This window comes from Leopardus geoffroyi, chromosome C1, assembly GCF_018350155.1.
Source record: "Leopardus geoffroyi isolate Oge1 chromosome C1, O.geoffroyi_Oge1_pat1.0, whole genome shotgun sequence".
NCBI classification, from domain to species: Eukaryota; Metazoa; Chordata; class Mammalia; order Carnivora; family Felidae; genus Leopardus; species Leopardus geoffroyi.
The window spans coordinates 203,241,694-203,250,042 of record NC_059328.1 but is presented as its reverse complement, the minus strand read 5'-3'; positions in this window follow the sequence as shown (position 1 = coordinate 203,250,042).

Sequence of the window (8,349 nt, the reverse complement as noted above, 5' to 3'; positions counted from 1 at the left end):
TTTGCAGGAAGCCACTGTAGAGATTTCCCCGGGACAGTGAGTGGCATGGCCGGTTCTACATTTTGAAGAGATGGTCGTGGTGTGGAGGGGGGGGATGGCAGGGGAGCCCGAGCAGAAGTCAGAAGGCCAGCTCAGGGGCCCTGCAGTGGCCCGGGGGAAAAGCCAGGGTAAATGGCAGGGGTGATAAAAAAGAGTGGACAGTTCTGGTCAGTGTCAAGAAAGTAGGGTCAAGTGGGCTTGGGGAGAAGCTGGAAAAGGGGACGAGGAAGAGGGAGGCATCAAGGGTGCCTCTGAGATGTTTCCCTGGCCTGGCCGGATGAATGGTGGTGGGTCCGCTCAGCTAAGGAACACCGGAAGAAGGCCAGCATTAGGCAAGGCTGGGTGGGAGTTTGGGACCTGGATTAAAGATGCTTCCAAAACATTCCCTGTCGGGAGTAGGCAGTTGGATATATGGCTCTGGAGCTCAGAGGGGAGGCCTGGGCTGAGTCATCCTGGTGCAGGGTGTAATTAAGCCAAGCATAGGGCCAGGATCTCCCAGGAGACAATACAGAGGGAGAGGAGCCCCCGTGAGTATTTAATGGCCAGATGAAGGGGGAAGAGGCTGCCGAGGAGAATGAGGAGGGCCTCCAGAATGTAAGAGGAAAAAGCACCGTGGTTTCATGGAAGCCGAGGAAAGAGCACCTCCAGATGAGGGAAGGGGGCAATGGTAGCAACCATTTCTGAGCTGTCAGTGAGATGAGGAGGAAAATGTGTCCATAGAACACGAAAGGAAAACCACTGAATCGGCTCAACCTCAGGCTGATTTTGCCAAAGCACAAATACGACCTTGCCATTTTCTTGCTGTAAAAACCTGCATAACTTCACCTCCCGAATCAAGTCCGCACTCCTTAGCTTGGCATTCAGGTCCCACCACGGTGTGTCTCTTTGCGGGCTCCCCGCCTCACCTTCCTTTTCGTCTCCACCAGAGCTCCAGGCTTACTGTGGCTCTTGGTCAGGCCCCAAACCCCGGCCTCCTCCACACTCCGCTCCCCCGCCTCCCCGCCCCAGCAGGCCCAGCTGTGCCTTTCCTCCCGGATCCCACACACCTATCCACACACTGTGGAAGGTGGCCTCTCCAATTCTCATTAACTCATAGCACTTTGAACCTTTTTTATAGGAAGCACAGCGCTTAGAGTTGATTTTGTCTGTATATTTTTCCTCCACTTGCTTATGAGGTGTTTTTTGTTTTGGTTTGTTTTTGTTTGGTTTTGCAGGGTGTGAACTATCTGGCCTGCAGTGAACCCTTCATAAACTTGGGTTCTTTTGAACCTTGAAAGCACGGAAGGTACACTGCAGGGCCGGGCATAGCAGCCCCAGCACGTGTGGTGTCACCGCCTCACCAAAAACCAGGTCTCTGAACTCAGGTGGGGAACTGGGGCTCCAGGGGAGACCAGGGGATTTCTTAACATCCTCTCTGCTGGTGCATGCACAGGGCCCACTCCCCAGCCGACCACTAATACCTCGGCGCCTAAGGACAGGGTCACAGCGCCACCTCCTGGCAAGATAACACACTGTCCCTCAGGAGCAAATGCTTTCTGGAAGGTCTGTATAGTAGAGACATGCAGATTAAAAATGCGGACCAGAGGGGCGCCTGGGTGGCTCAGTCGGTTGGGCGTCGGACTTCGGCCCAGGTCATGATCTCACGGTCCGTGAGTTCGAGCCCTACGTCGGGCTCTGTGCTGACAGCTCGGAGCCTGGAGCCTGCTTTGGGTTCTGTGTGTCTCTCTCTCTCTGCCCCTCCCCTGTTCATGCTCTGTCTCTCTCTCTGTCTCAAAAATAAAAAAAAAAATAAAAACGCGAGCCAGGAAGAACACCAACCTGTTAACAATAAAATTTTCGAAGATATAATTTCCCAGTTTTCTGGAGAGCATGCTTCAACGCTGATCATATCCCTTGTGTGATGTCACTGGGGACTAATACCCAGTGTAGGTTACTTAAGAGAAAAACAAAGAAACTATGCATGGGAAAACAGCTGCCTTTTCCATGTTAGTGGAGACCCCAAGGCTTATGCAATGCCTAGCTAGCCATGGGGTATGTTGGCCACACTATAAAATATTGTTCAGGCATTAAACTGACAAAAATGTTCATGTCATTGACACAAGAAAGAGTCTCTACGAAATAATGCTGAATTACAAAAAGAGCACCTGAACTGTTATTTTCATTTACAAAGACTACAAAGTAGAAACAATTCACACAGCTATAAGGGTCAGAAGAGAATTAAAAGTCTTATAATTAGTTGATTTTATTCAACGGTGAAGAAGCATTTTGAGTTATTTCGCTTACGCATTGGCTCTCTGGTGGAAGCTTGTTTTCAGTTTTTGTTTTTGTTGTCTTAAGTTTATTTTGAGAGATTGCATGAGTGGGGGAGGGGCAGGGAGAGAGGGAGAGAGAGAGGCGGGGGGGGGGAGAGAGAGAGAATCCCAGGCAGGCTCCACGCTGTCAGCTCAGAGCCCAACGTGGGGCTTGAACTCATGAAACCATGAGGTCATGACCTGAGCCAAAACCAAGAGTTGGATACTTCACTGACTGAGCCATGCCAGGCACCACAGAAACTTTTTTTTTTCTTATAGAGACTTCAGCTGTTCAATAAAAAGAAATCAAATAAGGAGGGAACTGGTTAGGAAGATGTCCAAAGCTCATGGGGCTGGGGAATGCCCCTTGGGACAATCAAGGTCAGAAACCTTCCCTGAAGCTTTCTCCCCAAATTTTCCACCTGCTAGCACAGGATCTTGTATATAATATATGTTCAGTAAATGTCTGTGGAGCCACTAAACGAAAATGATGTCATGCCTGAAATACCAGCCATCTTCCTCAGTGCCATTCTTTCAAGAAGCTTCCCTCGATTGCCCTTCAGCCCTTATGTCTTTTTTTAAAAAATTTTTAATGTTTATTTATTTTTGAGACAGAGAGAGACAGAGCATGAACGGGGGAAGGTCAGAGAGAGAGGGAGACACAGAATCCGAAGCAGGCTCCAGGCTCTGAGCTGTCAGCACAGAGCCTGACACGGGGCTGGAGCTCACGGACTGTGAGATCATGACCTGAGCCGAAGTTGGACACTTAACCGACTGAGCCACCCAGGCGCCCCAACAGCCCTTATGTCTTTAAGTCATTTGCCCTGATTCCATAAGGGCCAGATCATGCCTTGAGGCTGGCACTGAACCTCACAGCCCGACCTCCCTACTGCCTTCCATGCCTCTACCCAAAATGGATCTAGGACTGGCCAGGAAGGAGGTCCTGGATTTGGATTCATATCTAGCATCATTTCATCAAACCTAGCATCATGCCTCCTTTGTCCTGGGCATGTAAAATAGGTATGTCACAGATTGGGTCCTCCAGATGCCAAGATGGCTTTTGGGACGCAAAGGGTGTTTTTGAAAAGGAAGGAGGCCGAAGCAGGATTGGGCAGAGGGAGAAGTGGGGCTGTGATGAGGCTCAGCTAAGCCTCCATCAGCACAGGCACTGCCTGCTCTGGGGGGAGTTTTGCCACTAGAGTGTCCCTCATGGCTTGAAATGGCCAGGCCCTGATACCCCTATCTCACTCAGTCACCAGATATGTGCGCAGCCCCGGGAAAGGAAGAGTATGTTCTCTGCAGCTGACCCTGAAGGAGCTGACACCCAGACACTGTTGACCCCACCCCTCCTGGGTGGGCAGCAGCTCCTTCTGTGAAAGGGAACCTGGGTGGTGCATCTCTGTGTTTACTAGGGGGACATTCGGCAGATGGGGAAACTGAGGCCAAGGTCATAGCCATCGAGTGGTAGAGGTGGGAGTCCAGATTGTGCTTCTGCTGCACCTTACCGCCGCCTGTTTCCACCCAGCCCACCGCGGCCCAGCACCGTTGCCCATTGAAAGGGGTTCCCGTGGAGAAAATGTTACTGAACGACCCGTAAGTGATCGGAAGGGGCCACAGGATATCTAACAGTGTCAATGGCATTCCCCAGGACATCAGGAGGATAGAACCTGGAATGCCCCTCTTAGCTACTTGCATCTCCTCCCTCTGCCCCCACCCCCTTGGATTTACACCACACAGGTCCTCTGATGCCCCCTATGCCTATAAGCCAGGATACCATACTTTGCCCCCTCACAACATGGCCCCGCCCACTGCCCTCTCGTGTCCTCTGTCTGCCTCCCCTGCATTCGGAGTCCCTCCCGTCATCATCTCTTCACTATAGCTTTGCATCATTTTACTTTTAATTTCAAAAGACAACAAGGTCACATCGGTTGGCTTTAGAAAGAGTGTGATCAAATTCAGCTCAGCCATCTGCCAGCTGTTGGACAACTAATGATCCTGCCTGTGCCTCACCTTCCCCTGAGATAAGAATACCCACTGGAGCACATGGGTGGCTCAGTCGGTTAAGCGTCTGACCTCGGCTGAGGTTGTGATCTCACGGTCTGTAAGTTTGAGCCCTGCATGGGGTTCTGTGCTCAGAGCCTGGAGCTTGCTTTGGGTTCTGTCTCTCTCTCTCTCTCTCTCTCTCTCTCTGCCCCTCCCCTGCTCTCTCTCTCTCTTTCAAAAATAAAAAAATAAACATCAAAAAGTTTTCTTAAAAAGAATACCCACCCCATAGAGATGTAGTGAGGATTCAATAATATAGTGAAGACACAGACGTCAGTACCTGAAATAAACCGAGCTCTCATTCACTCGCTAGTAATGGTTTTTATTTTTTTATTATTTTTTTAAAAACTAACTTGTTTGTTTATGTATTTATTTATTTTTGGGAAAGAGCGTGCAAGCACGGGAGGGGCAGAGAGAGACTGAGGATCCGAAGCAGGCTCCGCGCTGACAGCAGAGAACCCGATGCAGGGCTCGAACTCACAAACAGTGAGATCGTGACCTGAGCCGAAGCCGGACACTCAACCGACTGAGCCACCCAGATGCCCCTAATGGTTACTTTCTAAATAAAGAATTCAGGTTGAAGATCAGGCCTGCTTGCAGTAAATGAAGACAGCAAAGACTCGAAGACAATTCCTAGGGAACCAGAGGTATCTATGGATCGTCATCCGCAGGAAGGGTGATGTATGTCCTTTTAAGTTTAAGACGAGGCAATTTAAAGAAAAGTATTAAGCAAAAGTATAGTCTAGGTGATCTGTGGATATGGCAAAATCCACGAAAGGGCCTACAAATAATGGTGTACAGGGAAGCACAGTCTATATTTAGGGCTTTATTAAATCTACTCCGTGCTTTGAGGGGGAACAATGACATGTCCCAGAGAGGGCAGGAGGGTCACTGCCTCAGAACACAGCGGAGGGCAAGCTGAGCAGAGGGTTCCTTCCCCTGATGAGAGTTCCTTAGAGCTCCCAGGGATGTGTGGCCCGTGGACTCTCCCAGTCTTGGAGTCCAGTCTGGCGTCTCCTATGTCTTCATTCCTTCCAACAACGGTGTGCTGGAAACAGTGCTGGAAGATGGGTCAGGAGGCATAAGTTCTGGTCCTAGGAGCTGGTTTGCTTTGTGTCCTTGAGCCAATCGCCTCCCCACTTGCTGCTTCGGTTTCCCCATATGACAGTGGGGGCTGGGAATGAATGAGCTCTAAGCCAAGGGGCACGTTTGACCGTCCTTTGCCGATTGTGGTGAATCCTCTATGCCAGCAGAGGGCGCCAGACCCTGAGGCGCAGATTCGAGGCTCCCTTCGCACCATCCAGTAGAGGGCCGAAAGAGCCATAGTGAGACGGGAAAAGTGAAGCTTCGATCGGGAGTTGGGGTACCCAAGAGACTGACTGGAGGGCAGGCTCCTCAGAAGAAAGAGCTCTGGGTAAGGACAGGGAGAGCGGTGTCCCAGTCTGGCTCTGGACTAACGGCAATTAGAGACCAGCTGGCATTCAAAAGCAACTTTCCTGGGTGCCTGGGTGGCTCAGCTGAGTGGGTTAAGCCTCCGACTCTTGATTTCCGCTCAAGTCCTGATCTCCAGGTTGGTGGGCTCAGGCCCCGCATCCGGCACTCTGTGCTGACAGCTGGGAGCCCGCTTGGGATTCTCTCTCTCCCTCTCTCTCTGCCCCACCCCCGCTCGCACTGGTGCTCTCTCTCTCCCTCTCTCAAAATAAATAAATAACTTAAAAAAAAAAAAAAAAAAGCAACTTTCCATTCCAGCACAACCCTCCCTTGACGGCCTCTGTTGTCGGGTGGGGTTTGGAGATCTCTTCCCAACCCCTCTCCTGACACAAATATTGTTAAATATTTGGAGAAAAGTAATGCAGCATCATGGGAAAGTATTGTATTTTACAGAAGATTCAAAATTCATCATTCTTGCTTCATCTAAGGTCAAAATGTATTTGCCATCTCAGGATTTTTGTTTTGTTTTAGAGAGAGAAAGAGCATGCAAGCAGGGGAGAGGGCAGAGGAAGAGAGAGAGAGAGAGAGAGAGAGAGAATCTTAAGCCTGCTTAAGTCTGCAGAACCAGACTCGGGGATGGATCCCATAATACTGGGATCATCACCTGAGTGGAAATCAAGGGTTTGTGCTCAATCAACTGAGCCATCAAGGCACCCTCAAGATGTTTAAACAAGACAGCTCATTAGGACATTACTGGTAATGGGGGGGGGGGAGGGAGAAACAACTAGAAACAACCTAAAATGTCCATCAGTAGGAAAATAATTATCTATATTACAGCAAATACCATAAAATACAAGGCGCAGGGGTCAAGACATACGGTCAAGAAATACAAGGGGTCAAGACATACGGTTCACAAAGCCGACAAGAAACAGTATGCCAGGATAAATTCTATAAATGGGTAAACTTCTGGAAAGAAACCCAAGGAACTGTTCACAGGGGCTACCTTTGGGAAAACAGGAAAAGGGAGCTTTACTTTTCAATTTTATACCTCTGTATATAAAACTGGGAATTCTCAAACATCGTGGATTGTGTGTATTGTTGTTTTTTTTTTAACGTCAACAGGGATTCTCTGATGGTAAGATTATGGGCCAACTTTGTATGTTTTTATTTTTATGCTTTCCATTTTTTAAGACAAAAATGTTTTGCTGAAACTAATATTACACTGTATGTTAACTAACCGGAATTTAAACAAAAATTTGAAAAGAAAAAAAATTTGTTATTTTGAATGGGTGACATAAGGTTCAAAAAACCAGGACAATATAACAAAGTATGCATGGAGAAATCTTATTCCCACCCTGTTCTCATCTACCCCATCTCCCTGCCCATTTTCTGCCAAATCCCATAGGCAACCACTTTTCTTTTTTACCTTTTGACCCCCTTCACCCATTTGTCCCACCCCAGCCCCGTCTCTGGCAGGCACCGATCTGTTCTCTCTATCTATGAATTTGGTTCTGGTTTGTTTTAGATTCCACATATAAAAGAGGTTATATGGTATTTGTTTTTTCTCTGTCTGACATGTCACATAGCACAGTGCCCTCAGAGTCCATCCATATTGTTGTAAATGGCAAGAATTCATTTTTCAAAGACCGAATAATATTCCATTTACGTATATACCACATTTCTTTATCTGTTTATCCATCAACAGACACTTAAGTTGTTTCCACATCTTGGCCGTTGTGAATAATGTTGCATTGAACATGGGGATACATCTATCTTTTTTGAGTGAGTGTTTTTGTTTTCTTCAGAGAAATATCCAGAAGTGTGATTGCTGGATCATAGGGTAATTCCATTAAAACATTTTTTTAATGTCTTATTGTTTATTTTTGAGAAAGAGAGACAGGGAGTGAGTGGGGGAGGGGCAGAGAGAGACACACACACAGAATACAAAGCATAGAGCCTGATGCCGGGCTTGAACCCATGAACCATGAGATCATAACCAGAGCCGAAGTCAGATGCTTGACCGACTGAGCCACCCAGGCGGTCTGGGTAATTTCACTTTTGACTCCATAGTGTTGTCCATAGTGACAGCACCAATTTACATTCCCACCAACAGTGCACAAAGGTTCTTTTTCTCCACAACCTCACCAACACCTGTTATTTCTTGTGTTTTTGATGATAGCTATTCTAACAGGTGTGAGGTGATCTCTCATTGTGGTTTCGATTTGCATTTCTCTGATGATTAGTGATACTGAGCATCTTTTCATGTTGGCCATCTGTATATCTTCTTTGGAAAAATGTCCATTCAGATCTCCCGCCCATTTTTAAAAATTTGATTGTATTTTTGCTATTGAGTTGCGTGAATTCTTTATATATTTTAGACATCAGCACCTTATTGGATATATAGTTTGCAAACATTTTCTCCCATTTGTTAGGTTGCCTTTTATTTCGTTGATGGTTTCCTTTGCTGTGCAGAAGAGTTTGAATTTACTTTAGTGCCACTTACTTATTTTTGCTTTTGCTTTTGATGTCAGGATAAAAAAATCAC